This window comes from Cheilinus undulatus, linkage group 10 (assembly GCF_018320785.1).
Source record: "Cheilinus undulatus linkage group 10, ASM1832078v1, whole genome shotgun sequence".
NCBI lineage: Eukaryota > Metazoa > Chordata > Actinopteri > Labriformes > Labridae > Cheilinus > Cheilinus undulatus.
Window position 1 is genome coordinate 11147169 of NC_054874.1, and position 17297 is coordinate 11164465.

The window sequence follows — 17297 nt, forward strand, 5'->3', positions numbered from 1 at the left end:
TTTGTCCCTGCTCAGCCCATTTTTATGTCTTCCTTTTGTTCCTCTTGCCTTGCCATTTCTCTCCCTGTCACCTGGCATTATGCTGGAGGGACGTTTCAACCCAAAGTGAACCTACTAAGCACTGAAACAAGGAAAACTCTTTAGCCATTCTTGAATCCTCTCTACTTTTCTTTCACTTTTACACCCATTTCTACCGGCAACCTAAACCTGTCCCTGATCTTAGAGCCCATAAATCCTGCACAAGGACAAGACCAGCAACCATGACTCTCTCTCAATACTGATTTCTCTCCCTCTCTGTTCCTGGATATTACTCTTCTCTTTTCCTTTGGTACACTGACTCCCAGCCTAAATTCTTTTTATACTTTCTTTCTTGCCTTTGTTTGTGCACATGCCTGCCTAGGATCTGCATGTCTAATGCTCCTAAATAGCTGCCAATCAATCAACAATAAATACAGGACCAGGCTGACTTATTCATCCTTGCTGAGGCATAACAATAAAGAACGCTTGCTATTATTGCTTGGCACTGGCAAAAGGATTTATGCCAGTTTATGTGTTGTTTAAGAGTATTTTACTGTGTTTATTGAAAAGGCGGCAGATTAGTCCACATTTTCCTTGTCAGGGGCTGGATTTCCTGCTGCGTGGGTAAAGCTGTATGCTGCGTTAAGGGAATTTATAGCCTCCCCAGTATAGCCAATGGATACTCACAAGACTTCAAAAGATTTACCGTCTCTCCCTCGGTAGACCTGGCACTCTGATACTCATGTTTAGAAGTTGGCAGACACACCAGCGGAGAAATAATTGAGATAAATCTCAACTCCACAGGGAGACGGACATTTGGCTAAAGTTTGGACTGGATTTTATCATCAAAGAAAAGTGAATTAGACCGGGCTGCACTGACCTTGGAACAACAGAGGGAGGGGAGTGGAGAGGAGCGAGGCTGAGGATGATAAAGTAATGCTTTTCACATTCAGCTCAGATTGAGGAAGAGAACGCAGCCAAAGAAAAACAGACAGTGCCAAAAGAGGTGTGGAGGGGGACAAAGGTGGGGATGAGACAAAGGGGCGTGATGAGGCATTGCTCCAATTAGCCACATTTCAGGCCAATCACTCATAATCAAAGATTCTCTTTGTTCTCTGTCCTTGTCAGAAGAATACTAACCATAGCGGCCCCCCTGTGGCACTGCAATACAATCTAGTCTGATGAATGCCTTGGAGAGGGGTCTAAGAGAGCATCCGTGTTGATTACATGTGTTTGAAGAGAAGGAGCCACCGGGGGGTTTATAGAGAGCGAGAGGCAGGTAATGGCATTTTTAATGGTTATGCCTGTTAAGACAGATTTTTTATTTATTAGGTTTATTTTTGCAACATCTTTGGCTGGGCCTAGTCCCTGGTCATGATATTTGAGGAGGATGTGTTTTCATTGATTTTTAGATTTTTTTTTTTTTTTAACTAAACCCACGTCTGTTGTATTTTGACAGTGTCAGAAAATTTGGCACTCTTTTCCTGTAAACAACAAAATTTGTTCCACTGACTTCAATTCTAACCACATTTTTGACCTCCTCTTGAAACTAAAAGCAAAAAATGTTTTAGCCTGTGATTTCCTGTTTTTGTTTTGCAGCAAAGTCCATGTTGTTGTGTTAAAAAAAAAAAAAAAAAAAAAAAAAATCCAAATATGTTGCATATGTTGGCCTTTGAGATGAACTGGTAAGGCTCTGAAGTTTATGGCTGCAAATCACTTATAATAAAAACAATAAAAACAACATTATTTATCTATGTGTGTTTTTCAAATATAGCAAGTCACATTTGATCAAAACTAGCATCAAAAGTTTTTTTTTTACAAAATAAAATTGGAAAAAAAAAATCACAATAAGTGTTCAATGACAACCCCTCAGTTCAGAAAATGAGAAAAACAAAATAATTTTTTGTTCTGTCCTTTTTGATTAAAACTGGCATCTAAAGGATTAATCTAAAAAAAAGATTGACAAAATCTTGATAGAATTTGCAATGAAATGAGAAAACAAATTTTTGAAAAATATTGTTCTATCATGCTTTTATTGGATTTTAACTGACTTTACAAAATGTGTTCTTAACAGTAAATCTGAGATTTTTTAAATTAAAGCTTGAGTATGTAACATTTGATGAGAGCCATGTAGAATCAACTCTACTCCCCCTCCCTTCCTTTTCTTCTCCGTGTTTGAGCTCTGTAGCTCCGCCCCTCATCTCACGTACCTCCTCGCGGAAGTGCATGTCCGCTGAATCGAATAATGATGGTGGCAAAGCTCTCGTGGAGTGATTTTGCTCCGCTTTTCCACTGAAATCAACGGCAGAATTACAGGCAAGACAACACATAGGACCGAACACCGGTGGTTAAATCCGTCATTATATCAACTTCTCACTGAGCTGAGAGGCGGTAGTGCACCTACTACAGCGGCCAATAGAAACGCTCCCTCTGACCTGAGCCATGATTGGCTGCGAGTGCTAGCCTCCTCATTGGCAGGAGCATCGTCCCTTGCTGGTTTTCCTCAAGTGAGAGTGCAATGCGAGGAGGTGTTGCAGAAGTGTGTTATTCTGTTAGATGGCTTTAATAATAAGACCCTGACAGGTGTGTTGTTTTTGTGGGCATACGATACTAAAAATAAATCGCTTACTACAGCTTTAAATCTGCCACTGAAAAACAACTGAAAATGCATCAGAGTCAATGTTCTGGCTTTACATTGAGAAAGGTCAGCTGGTTGTTGAAAACAACAATGAAAATAACAATATTTAAAGAATAATTCATTTCTGTGGGTTTTTACTAGAGCATTGAGTCGTATTTGATCAAAACTGGCATCTACAGGGTTTATCTTTTAAGATGATTGAAAAAAAAACATGATATTTATTGCATAACAACCCCTCAGCAAACTAAATTATAAAAATATTTTTTGAAAAATATTGTTCCTTCATCATTTTCTTGCATTTTAACCGACTTAAAAAAATTTGTTCTTACAGTAAATGTTTGAGTATTTCATTGAATCTGCCATGGCACAAAAAGTCAAAATGCACCAGAGTCAATGTTCTGGCTTAACACTAAGACAGGTCATCCAGTGATAATTACAACCAATAAAGCAAAATTAGTGAGAATAATATTTAATTTTAGTGTTTTTTCAATAGAGTTAACTGGGTAATGGTCAAAACTGGCATCTAAAGGGTTAATTTCTTAAATTTGAATGACAAAATCATGAGATACATTTAATAAAAAACCCACAATAAAGGGAAAGAAAAAAAAAGAGAAAAATATGGTTCAATCTTAATTTTATTGCATTTTAACTGACTGCACAAAATTTGTTCTTAACCGGAAATGAGTGAGTTTTTTATGAGGGATAAACACAGATGGGCTTATTGTGAATAAGGGTTTTGCAGCTTTTGTTTTTTTAGCTGTAACAGCAGCATTGACACTGTTGCATCACACTGAATGTGTGAGGTGCATTCAGAATATTAACACCTAAACCGTCAAAGCTGCAGGAAGTAAGTGCACTGGTGTTGCGCAAGTTTCCCTTCTACATTTCTTTCACCCTTCAAATGTTGACAGCAAAGCTGCCAAAGAGCTGCCTCTATTGATGAAAGCAGGTAGAATGTAAGGGTAAAAACTCACATCATAGTCTGTCAGCAGGGGAAACAACCTCTAAGTGCAAAATAAGCACATCTTCTGCACAGGAAACCTATTTAAAGGATGTGTTTATAGAGAATAAAGCACAATCTGTGCATGTGCAGAAGTACCATTCATACCTGAGAACTTTTCAGACATCCTCCCAACCACAGAGTGTGCACGCCCACACAGCGTTACATTCAAGCACACATAGAAATAGACATACAAAGGGACTGCTAGCAGCATGAGGTGTAAGTCATTCACTCTGCCCTCTCATATCCCCATGCAGGCTCAGTGGGTGTTAATGATATGGACTGGCATACTATTAGAGCCTCTATATGATGTTAGCTGTTGCTGATTATGGCTCATGGCACTTCTGTACAAAGTACCCTGTGTGACTGGCAAGTGAATATAAACAGATGGACATTTTCACCTGCACAAGTGGCCCCAGTGAGCGACTCTGGCCATAAATAGTCAACCAAATGAGCTCTGTGAGGTCTGACGCTCTCTCTTACATCTACAGACTGACTGTAAACAAAGCTGAACATCACACGCTGAGTCTTTAAGCGACTGCATGGCTTACTGTGCCCACAATGCCGTTAGTATGTGAAGTGTGAATATGTGCGAATGTGCATGCAGCTCCAGCAACGTGTGTGGGTGTGTGTGCATGCATGCGTGTGGTGAAATAGCTAGGCGAAAAGATAAGGCACGGCAGTTAATCACATTGTGCTCATATGCAAATATAGAGCGGATAAATCAGAGTGTCTGCTGATGAGAAATTCACACTCCCACGCACGCATGGAAACACACACAACTTTCATGAAGATACCGACGTCGTCCATGTGTACTAAATAAATGATGGGGGGAAATAAACCTGGAATGGCACAGAGCAGCAGGGGCTTCATGCAGGCAAAAATTCTGGGGGGCTATGTTAGAGAGGGGGTCTGGAGGGTCCTTCGTGGAAAAAAGGGAAGAATGATGCATTTTCTGCTTTTTGAAAAGTATGTACTCAACAGCATGAGCAGTATTTTTTAAGAATTTGTTTTATTTTTGTATCTCTCTGATATTTCTGTTTCTGTTTAGATATTCTAAGGATATTCAACCTTCTGAAACCTGAGCTTTTGTCTGGAATGCATTTTTAGTTTTCCCAGCTTATTCAGGATTAATAGCACATCAGTGAAAAATCTAAGCCTTGCCTTTGAACAGGAAGTAGTTTTCACCAAAAATGATGGCTGTACACCGCGTTACAAATTATTATGCAAATATTTTTCTCAGATTTTACTTAACATTCGATACAAATGACAGTCAGTTTAATTTTCAAGTCATCAACCATCAGAGCATAGTTCAGATTTTATTAAGCAAACATCCCAATGATAACTATTTCTTTTTTCAAAAATAAAAAAACTCAAAATGTACTGTTCCACATTATCATGCACAACAGAGTTTCAGAACATTTTATAGGTTGTAAAGAACGGAAAATGGTCATTTGTTGAATTTGCAGCATTAGGAGGTCATATTTACTGAAATCAAAGCTTTTTCAATCAAAAACATCTTAACAGGCCAAGTTACATGTTAACATAGGAGCCCTTCTTTGATATCACCTTCACAATTCTTGCATCCATTGAACTTGTGAGTTTTTAGAGAATTTCTGCTTAAATTTCTTTGCAAGATGTCAGAATATCCTCCCAGAGCTGCTGTTTGATGTGAACTGCCTCCCCCCCATAGATCTTTAGCTTTAGGATGCTCCAAAGGGTCTCAGTAGGGTTGAGGTCAGGGGAGGATGGGGGCCAAACCATGAGTTTCTCTCCCTTTATGCCCATAGCAGCCAATGACACAGAGGGATTCTTTGCAGCATGAGATGGTGCATTGTCATGCATGAAGATAATTTTCCTGCGGAAGGCATGGTTCTTCTTTTTGTACCACAGAAGAAAGTGGTCAGTCAGAAACTCTATATACTTTGCCAAGGTCATTTTCACACCTTCAAGGACCCTAAGGGGCCTACCAGCTCTCTCCCCATGATTCTGGCCCAAAACAGGACTCCGCCCCCTCCTTGCTGACGTCGCAGCCTTGTTGGAACATGGCGACCATCGACCAACCATCCACTACTCCTCCATCTGGACCATCCAGGGTTGCACGGCACTCATCAGTAAACAAGACTGTTTGAAAATGAGTCTTCATGTATTTCTGGGCCCACTGCAACCGTTTCTGCTTGTAAGCATTGGATAGGGGTGGCTGAATAGTAGGTTTATACATGACTGCAAGCCTCTGGAGGATCCTTCACCTTGAGGTTGGTGGGACTCCAGAGGCACCAGCAGCTTCAAATACCTGTTTGCTGCTTTGTAATGAAATTTTAGCAGCTGCTCTCTTAATCTGATGAATTTATCTGGCAGAAACCTTCCTCATTATGCCTTTATCTGCACGAACCCTTCTGTGCTCTGAATCAGCCACAAAATTCTTCTCAGTACTATGATCACACTTAAGTTTTCCTGAAATATCTAATGTTTTCATGCCTTGTCTAAGGCATTGCACTATTTGACACTTTTCAGCAGCAGAGATCCTTTTTCTTTCCCATATTGCTGAAACCTGTGGCCTGCTTAATAATGTGGAATGTCTTTCTTAAGTAGTTTTCCTTTAATTGGGCTCACCTGTCAAAATAATTATCACAGGTGTCTGAGATTGATTTCAGTGATCCAAAGAGCCCTGAGACACAATACCATCCATGAGTTTAACTGAAGAACAAATAATTGAATGTTTATGGCACTAAAATCCAATTTGCATAATAATTTGGAACGCGGTGTACATGAGATCAACAGTTTTATCTTACTTTTACGCACAAACTTTATAGACTTCAAGTGTGTGTCGGTCAGTTGGTAGGGGGTTGTTCAGTCATTAATAAACAGTGTCTGTCATTCAGAGGGGTACGCTGTAGTCTGCTTTCTGATGTTGGACCATAAGAACTTGTTAGGTTCCTTCATACTTGTAAAAATCAAAATTAAGACCTTTTAAAGACCTGATTTGAGATAAATTAATGCCACTTTTTGCAAGATAAACAGTAAAAATGAAAGGCATGAGACTGCTTGAAAGGCATGAGACTGCTTGGTATGCTGGATCAAGGCTAAATATGTTGATTCTGAAATGTCAAATGGTTACCAGGAAAAATAAATAGTTTGGTCATGAATTCCCAAATTGGATGATTTCAGGCACATTTAATGCCTCTGTTCTATCAATAAGTTGTGTGGTGATATTCATCATAACACATTTTTCAGATGTTCTGAGCTGATTCTAAACAGTTTATCAAAAAGCCGAATAACACTTTTTATCAGGAAAGATCTGGTAATTAAGGGTGGAAGCAAGAATTTTTAAGTGGGTAACCTGGTAGCTCAGATGTGCTTCACAACAGTACCAAGTTTATTAAATCACAGTGACTCAGATAAAATCAGAGAGTGGTCTGGGGTCCTACCCAAGGATATGTAGAACTTCCAATTCTGAATTCCTGAATATTTATGCAACATTATGTGGAGGAAGATGATTAAAATTGTGTAAGGCTGGCTTGAAAACAAAGATTGGATAAAGACACATCTTAGTCAATGTGCCTTTAAAAATTTAAGACCTCTTCCTGGTAAAAATAAGACTTTTAAAGACTTTTAAATTTCAAATGTGCAATGTGCAGACACTGAAATAAACTACAATAAAATCAATATTTTGGTCTGATTAACATATTTTTGTGAAAAAAAGTTACTTCCTTTAAAAATCAATGGATTTTTTAGCCTCTTCAGATCAGACTCTACCACCTTTACTGCAGCCAGCCACAAGGGAGCAATTTAAATATTGCAGCTACATATTTCTGGAGCCCTCATGATGTCCATTACTGAGTTTGATACTGATATGCCATGATGTGCTTGAAAGCTTGTTGTTTGATAAATTGCTGGATTGATGGTTTCATGTAAACTATAAAAAAAAAAAGTTAAACAATGGTATGCTGGAGCCACAAATGGTCTAGTGCTGGGGTGTCAAACTCAAGGCCCGGGGGCCTAATCCGGCCCGAGGAACAGTTAAATCTGGCCCACAAGATGATCTCATATATTTCTGTTATAAGTGGCCTATCAGCGCAAGGTCTGCAGATTTTCTCAAATATAAAAATGTAAACATAACCTTGATGGTTTAAGATATCATTGTTAAGTCATAATATATAAAAAAGTAAGGAGTAAAAATCATTAGATAAGAAGTCAGGAATGTGGGAAAAGAAATAAATTTGTGTTTTGATTTCATATTTTCAATTTTGCATCTGACAATTAGGACTCAAACTTTGGATTTTAACTTTTCATTTCAAACTTTGAGCTTTTCAACCCATAATTTTGACTTCTCATATCATATTTTGAGCTTTAAGATTCATAATTCTAAATTTAATTCATATTTTGACATTTTTAACCAGTTATTTTGTATTTTGTCATATTTTCAACTCGTAACTTTGACTTCATAATCCTGTTTGACCTTTTAGATTTGCGATTTAAAATTCTGAATCAAATTTTGACTTTTATTTCATGATTACAAATTTTATTTTATCTTTTGACCTTTTACGCTCATGATTTTGTCTTTCTTTCTAATATATTTGCCTTTAAACAACATCATTTTTCAATTTCAATTTCATGTTTTGACCTTTTTGAACAAATACTGTAAATTTCCTTTTCTCAGATTGTGAGCCTTTAAACTTATCTTTTTTTTAACTTTTTAAATGTCAAAATCATTTATCATCAGTGCTAACTTTTTATTTCATATTAATTACTGGTGAAATGAGGTTGACAGTTAAAAGTTAAATGTTGACCCTGTTAGACCCTGAATCTGGCCCCTGCTGTGATTGAGTTTGACACCCCTGGACTGGTGGATAGGTCCTGTCCCATATAGGCGGGTGGCCCAGGTTCAAGTCTATGGCTCCTTTCCTGCATGTCTCTCTCCCACTCTCTCAGGCCTCTTTCTTATTCTATCTACAATCCTCCTCTATCAATAAAGGCAACAAAAGCCCAAAAGTATGTCTTTAAAAAAATCGCATGCAACATTTTGTTCTTCTCAAATTCTCTGAATTTAATAGCTGGAAGCTGAGGGGGGCCTGATGTGGCCCCCAGGCCTCCAGTTGATGATCACTGATCTACAGGAACCCTGTCTACAGTCTCCTCTATAACCTCACCCATTCAATCATACCTGTTGCTAGCATCTCTAAGAGTCCGTGAGCTGAGATTGTGCTGCAACTTTGGATCAAACCAACTACACTAAGTATGGGGGGCAGCTTTTGTTTAAGGCAATATAATGGACGTAGATGGGGAATAAAACCATGGAGGCACTCCTGCAGTGCATGATGCTAATTCTGAGTCTGCATGTGTGTCTGATTTCAGATCTGTTAAAAAAACATAAGCATGAGTGTTAGCATCAAACCTTCTCCTCTATCTTATGACATGCTCATCTAAACTGCAGCACTGTATCACATGAACCATTTCTATCGGCTTGTATTTTCCTGTCAAACACTTATCATCAATCAATACAAGACAGAACCATAAATGAGGACGGGCGTGTATTTCTTGGTAGATCTTTGGTAAGCAGAAATAATTCATGCTTCTTGTAATTAATTATTCATTAAAGCCCCACAGAACAGACACTGGCTTAGTAATTAAGTCTGAATCAGACACTGGCTCATCTAATTATCAACCACTATAAGTTTGTTAACATATTAACCCGCATTAATTAATTATTGATAGCAGCCTTTTTCTATATGGTTGCCCACTACACATGCATGGCTAGGCGAGACACTGCAAGTATGCAGAGCACTGGAGGAGATTTTGCAATAGTTGCATGCAAATTTTTTGAGCGAATAAACATTTTTTTTTAGAACTACGCGACTCGTCAGTAATTGCCTTGTTTGATAGCAAAATAGAGATCCAAAGCAATCACAGAGGCAGCAGACAAACTCAATTATAAAAGCAATTGAAATGCTTTGGACTAGAAAGCTCCATGAAAGGCTGAGAGGTTTGGATCAGTGAGGAGCGTCTGCAGATTATGTCGCACTGTTTAGAACATCAAACAAACACAAGGAGGTCTATCAATAGAGGCTCTTTTACCAAACACGCCACCACAACAACACGCCAGCGAGGCTCTGCAGGAAGCGGGATCAGATGGGAGGAAACGAATGTTTTCACCACTGAAAAAGTAGAAGCGAGGCTCTCAACTACTATAGATTGAAAATCTGTATGCACAGCTTTCATCCTTACAAAGTTCCCTGGCATACAAAGACATCACAGCTGAGCCGAGTAAAGCTTTATCATAGGTCGCAGAAGTTTCAGATATTCCCTCCATATTTTCCAAGAGAACAGTGAGAGTGCGTCTTCAGGGGGAGATCTGGTCTCTTGAAGAGCTGAGGGTAATAATGGTGCCCAGATGTAAACATTCACTAGCTCTGTTGTCCCACAATCCCTGTGACAACAGCCGCCCTCCAGCCTCCCCCCTCCTTTTTCTAACACAGGAAGGTTCAATTGGACTGCCAAGCTGAACTCTGCCTGCCACCATCACTCCACTTATTCATCTTTCTGTCAGTGTGTTTAAGGAATCAAGGTAGGAGCAAACTGCATGGGCACAAGTTCACTATCTTTCCCCCTCATCAGAGCAATCTCCCTCCTACCGAGACAAATGCTTCCATCTCTGTGTGCGAACGGGTGTGTGTTGGGCATTCACCTCGAGTAAACGCAATTCATTCCTCCACAGTGGCAAAGCTCCACTCCTCCTGTCAGATTGCCAGGCTCCCAGTGGAGGTTGACAGGCCGGCTGCCAGCAGTGGCCATCTCGACCAGTTAAAGGGACACGTGTGTCACATTTGCCATGATCACGCTGACGTTGTCAGTCTGACATACCCATAACAAGGCACCTATTGCTAACTCTGTGTCCTATCACTGAGCGGGGCACGGGACCCAGATGCCGTCAATCAAAGACGTGCACAAGCGCACGGACTGGCATAAACGTTGCACCTTCACATGAGCTCAGCCTTTGGCCTTCAGCCTGCATCGCTTATTGACTCAGGGTTTCATTACACACACAGTGAGTTCCAGTAATCTCTCTGAAGCTACCCTACACACTCCGACTACCAACAAGGAGCCTGTCAGTCTTTGTAGTGGTCTGCCTAATACATTACATGAATAGCAGCAGTTTTACAGGTAGATCCTCATTACAAGTCAGCATGAATTTGCCTCTACTAAGCATATTGACTGTTTTCTTTGGTCCTTACAAAGTTTGGCTGTCAGCCAAATGTTTCTTCACTGAATGTCTGAGTCCTCCTGTGACCCCCTAAGATCAGTTTTTTTAAAAGTATGGTCCATTAGGGTGGACCCACACTAGACAATCCATCATGAATGGAAATTAACTAATCACATTTACTCTGATTACTATCCTTGAGTGCTGTTCTGGGGTTTGTGGAGGATTGTTGTTGTTTTGATTTGAGACACATTTGCACTCTGAGTGAAGTTATCCACTGAGTTAGAGCTAAAGCAGTGGCTCTCAGCTGGTGGGTTGGGATCCAAAAGTGGGTCGCAGAGGAGTTTTTGATGGGTCACAAAAGTGCATCTGTGTCAAAGTGTCTATGAAGAACTTAAGTATTCAGTGGACAAACACCCATACATTTGATTTTACTATGTTTCATTGTGATAATGGGTAGATTTATATGTTTTATCAACATTTTAACTCATTTATCTCCTTTACTTTCAATAACTAAGCTGCTTTTCCCTTGATACTGAAGTAATTTCTCAAGCTCCTTCTCAAGATCTGTGAAAGTGGCAAAAATGTACGTTATCATGGGGAAAGGGGACGTAATAAAAGTCAGTTTCCTTAAATTTATTTCCATCCAAGATATCAACTGCAACATTTTTAATAAACTAAACATGGGTTGCTGAACTTTGTGGAAATTAGCCATCAAAAAGACTGATGGGTCCTGAGGCTAGACCAGTTGAGAACCAGTGTCCTAAAGGATGCACAGAACAGATTCTTCATCATTATGCATTGCCTCAGTAGTAGCAGTAAAATATTTAACACTTTCATTAGTAGTTTACCTCAGGGGTTTCCCAGATGTTGTCAGAATAAGATTTATATATTTTAAAACTCATGATTAGAAACAAAATGCATGGCAGCATTAGAGCCACCATACAAGAAACAAAAATGAGGAGGTTCCTTTAATTTTGGGGCAAAAAGTGGATTATAGGGTGTATGTTTCCAAGAATACCAACTCAGAATTTCAGAGATTAAAAAGTCGTACATTTATGAGAAAAAAAATCAACATATCCAAGTTTAAAAAGTCTTACATTTTGATATTAACATTTAAAAAAAAAAATCCAGATTTTTAAAACTTAAATTCACAACAATTTAAAGGAAAAAAAAAAAAATTATATATATATATAAGAAACTGAACTGAAAACACTGGTTGGATTTTTGGCTTTATAAGCTCAAAAATATTATTTTTTTTAGCTCACGTACATTTACAAATTTAAATTTAAAAACAAAACAAAAACAAAAAACAATAAAATCAAAAAGAAAACAAAAGAATAAAACTTTTTTTTCCTCATAAATTATGACTTTTTAATTTTTTTAAACTGTTAAAAAAATTAACAGATCACTCTATTATTTTTTTCTAGGGTGTTCCAAAAACATGATAACAGACGGTTTATATAGATCATTTTCAAGATCAAGAAACGACAGGTCTGTTATGTTGGGATTTTGTCATTGAAAATAATTCCAATATGTGAAAGATCATATTTTAATGCTACCCAGTACTCCATATCTAAAGTAAACTTTAGTTTTGTAAGTTTTAACCAGAGTAACTTCACTTTTACTCGTGTACAGTGGTCATGGGCTTTTGTCACCTTTGCAATCTAACTTTGCATGCTCAAGCATGCTTAGGGCACATTCACACCAGAGCTTTTTGGTCCGCTTTAAATGAACTCTGGTCCATTTTCCCAAATAGTCCGGTTCATTTGGAGTGGTGTGAAAGCTTACACGAACTCTGGTGCAGACCAAACAAGCGGACTCTGGTCCACTTGAAAACAGGGGGTCTCGGTCCACTTCCAAATGAACCCAGGTACGGTTCGTTAGAGGTGTGAAAGCAAAGCAGACCAACGTGTGAACCAAAGGCAGGAAGTGGCATAAAGCATAATGATGTACGGATTTATATGTGATTTAATACGCTCAAATACATGTCGGTACCTCACTTGGTGTTTGTGTAGCCATAGCAACATGTCGTAGTCCGTGCTGATTTATTCGTCTTATGCTGGACAGCTCACCACCTTGATGGCTGCTCATAATGCCGCAATGCAAGAGCAGAAACCACAAGACAGTGAAAATTCAGTGTTTTTAGTGGAAGAAAAGACCGGCGGAAGGAGTTTCGTCTTCTTCTACGCCTTCTTCTTCTTGGTTGCTGTTTGTTCATGGCGACAGCGCCCCTAGCGGGCAGAGATTGTAGGTGTTCAGATGGTTTGGTCCATTTGACCAAGAGAGCAGTGTGAATGCGAACCAAACCAAAGAAAAGTGCAACAATGTTGCCATTTCTGTTCCAAAACGGACCGAGTCCCCTGGACTATCAGGTGTGAAAATGACCTTAGGCTCCCAATGTCGCTCCATACCACACTCCAGCATTCCTGGGAACAGATGGAAGACGTCTGCTATGGTACAGTACGGTTTCTCACACAGGTGCACAACGAGCATGTGACATTAGTAAAAGAAAGTAAAGCTGACCAATAATTATAAGGAATGGCAGAGACTTAAAGAACCATATATGACCAACATAAAAAAGTTTTACGGCTAGCCTCATACGAGACCATTCTTAACTCTTAACAGTTCTGAAAATGTGAGAAAGGATCTAAAGGGAAGTCAGAGTCTTTTTCAGGGTCATGGGTGTATGCCTGGTAATAATCAAAGTTGGGGAAAAAAGTTCTGTGTTATGCTTCTATTATTTCTTTGAAAAACCTCCCTGAATCACTGGAAGCTGTGAAGTTGCAGAAACCGGGGCTAGGCTCGTCCTCCAAAACTGCTTTTTCCAATCATGACCAACATTTCTACACACCTCTAGGTAGTTCACACTGAGGTTTATCTATTTCTCCAAGCACTACTTGTGAAGCAGAAGTTTAGATCATACTGTGGGCTGGAACACTCAGAACTCTGTTGGTGGAGAGAGAACCCACTGGAAGTAATTTGATCAATTTTAGTCAGTGAAATCATCCACCCGTCTGAGTTTTGGGAAAATAGTTTGGTGTTTGACAGCTGAGCTGTCATTGTGTTTGGATGTAGCTGTCTTCTTTTTTTTTTTTAAAAAGGCTTCATGAGTAAAACATCATTTATCAAAATCTAAAATGACTTATGTCAACATTTTCACACAGACAACCACTGAGAATAATGACTGCACTGATGCAGTGACCTTGATGCAATGCAGAATAATCCTTTGCAACCTTCTCACTAACTGCAAAGGTCAACATCTAGGCATCAGGATTAGTGGTGTTTTTATATTTGTCTATTTTTCCCCTGAATCATCACAGTTGGGAATTCACAGTTCAGTACATACTGTGAATAAGTCTGACTAAGGGAAAAGACATGCAAGGATGCAATGATTGTGGATATAAAATACATGAACATGATGTGGAACTTTCATTGTTCTTCATTGCTGCCTTTTATTAACAATTAAGATAAATGACAAAACTACTTTATAATACTGAATAATTAAAGGTTAAACTTAAAGGTATGCCTCACAGCATGATAAAAACAATGCCTGAATGCAAAAGCAAGTCCATTGAATTTACTTCTTGTAAGTCTAAACTCCCTCCATCCATTTCTACTCCACTTATCTTATTCTAGGTCACGGGGGGGCTGGAGCCTATCCCGGATGTCATTGGGTGAAAGCTGGGATAGACTCTGCACTGGCTGCCAGTCAATCACAGGGCTGACATATAGAGACCGACAACCAGGGACACTCACACTCACACCTGGAGCCAATAAAGAGTCACCAATTAACGTAATGAGCATGTTTTTGGTGGTGGGAAGAAGCCGGAGTACCTGCAGAGAAACTACACGAGGAGAACATGCAGACGCCACACAGAGAGGCCCTGACTGAGAAGTGCACCAGGAACATTCTTGCTGTGTGGACCTGTGCAGCCAACTATTTATTAATCAAGTCTTCTTCTTAAGATTTTCAAAGGAAGATATTTCAGCATTCTGATATGAATCAATCAAAATAAAATTTAATGATGTGCTCCCTCTTCGCTCTGATATAATGCTGAAAAAGTTGGTGTCCTTGTTCACAGATTCACTCTGCTCTGAACTCCACCTGAGGAAAAGATAATTAATGTCTTTATCAGGTGAAAAATTATGTTACATTTCATGTTTACAGGTTTTTCAAAGAGTTGATGCTCTAAAGTCACTTCAGTAACTCTCTACTACCTGTCACTGTCGTGGCTGACACTGTGAGTGACGGCTGTTGAAGTGAAGAGACTTCCGAATGAAACCAGCTGCAGGGAGAGGAGAGGGGTCGGACTGAACCACTGTGAGGCACTGGAGGGGGGACAGGGGCGATCTGTAAGAACTTAAAATGAACTTTAAAAGCACAAATGTTTCCAGTGCACATTATATGATTTAAAATTACATGTTTATTGGGGGCATGAATGTTGGGGTAACACCGAGTTATTTTCTAGGATAAGGGACGTCTGGGATTTCCACATAAGATACTGATTTATAGAACTAGCTGGAAAAATATTAAGCTAGGGACACTCCAAATTATTTATGTCATAATGACAAACAGATTTTTATACAAAAGGAATATTTCAGTATTTCTGAAGTTGGGCTGTATGAGGTACCTTGCTGTAGTGGCATTAGTCTATTATGATTTCTGGGGGAATTGCTCCTTTAAGAGGGACTCGCTGGTTGTACTGGCCAGGAAGCTAGGCTATACACCATAACAGATGGGTACAGTTTCTCCCTGGAATTAGCTCCAATATATGCACTATCAAAAATTTATGAAGCGTTTTATTTAATACCCAGAAAGCCTCTGTGTTTTTGTCACTATTTTGCAATGCAAGAGCACGTAACTTGTAGCCAAAGCCTGCACTGCAAAATAGTGACAAAAAAAAAAAAAGGCTTTCTGGATAAAAATAAAATGCTTCAAAAGTTTTTAATAGTGTGGACGTTTGAGCCAACACTGTTCTGTGGCCCATTGTTACCATAAAACTCGATACATTCTGGAGAAAAACTGTACCCATCTGTTCCACTCTACAGCCTAGCTTCCTGGCCAGTACAACCAGTGAGTCCTCCTTGACCTCCTGAGACCTGAGCTTTTGTTTGGAATACATTTTTTGTTTCTCTCACTTATTTGGGATAAATAAGACATGATATCTTAAAACATCAGCTTTGTCTTTGAAAGTTCATTTAAAGTTCTAAAAGTTTGCCCCTGTCCCCCCTCCAGTGCCTCACAGTGGTTCAGTCCGACCCCTCTCCTCTCCCTGCAGCTGGTTTCATTCGGAAGTCTCTTCGCCTCACCAGCCGTCACTCACAGTGTCAGCCACGACAGTGACAGGTAGTAGAGAGTTACTGAAGTGACTTTAGAGCATCAACTCTATGTAAAACCTGTAAACATGAAAGGTAACATACTTTTCTTGGATTCCAAAATCCAAAGAAATCCTGCATAATTCCAAAGAATTTAGCTTAGATTTTGTGTAAAAGAATTTTCCAAAAAAAGTACAAAAAAAAAAAAAAGAAATAAGAATAAAATTAAATAATAATAATAACAATAACAATAATAATAAAAAATATAATAATAATAATAAAATAATAATAATAATTATTATTATATAAAAATACAATAATTTATAAATTTTATTCCCCAAATGTTTCAGTGAAACTGTATCGTAAAACATTCTAGTTTTAAAAAAAGAAAGAAAAAAACATGGACATTCCTGAAAAAAAACTTCAATCAAGTCTCCCCAACGCAAATTCCCCAAAATATACAAATATATTAATACATTCCAGGAAATGATAGAAATTTCCATGAAAATTATTTTAAAATCAAATGACCCGCCTCTCTCCTTCCCATTCCCAATAAAATTCCCCAAAATGTACAGATAAATGTCACATTTATACATGGAATATATCTGAAAATCTCCAAACAAATTTCCAAACATCCACAGAATAAAATACAAAGCAAATTTCCCACTAACTCCCATGAAACTCTCCAAAGTATCCAAACATATCCCCAAAATGTCCATGAAAAGATTTTTTTTTTTCAGATTCTCTGAGATATCCAAACAGCAGATTCTCCCAAAATTTAATACAAAAGTTCAACAGACATTCTGGACGATTGTCTCAGAAAATCCAAGCTCAGAAATGACTGCTATGTTTTCGAAAAGCCGAAAGTGCAGACGGGGTCTGAGGAGGTTAAAGGAGCAATATTCACTGAAATAACTGGAGGCTAATACCACTTCTACTGCTCGGTATCTCATACGACCCAACTTTAAAAACACTGAAATATCCCTTTAAGCCATAATCAAAATCTTTAAAACTTGTATTAGATGATGAAAGCTTCCATCTTTAAAGTATCACCACATGCTCAAGACCAAAGTCAACTTGAAAGTGTTATGAAAAGTGAGACCAAGCAATAAGTGTCATTTACA

At 38.7% G+C, this 17297-nt stretch overlaps 1 protein-coding gene across 1 annotated transcript in view; it reads right to left on the bottom strand.

Annotated features, from left to right (window-relative positions):
- Positions 1 to 17297, bottom strand: part of tenm1 (teneurin transmembrane protein 1) — a 351544-nt gene that overhangs the window by 40916 nt on the left and 293331 nt on the right. The window lies entirely within an intron of this gene.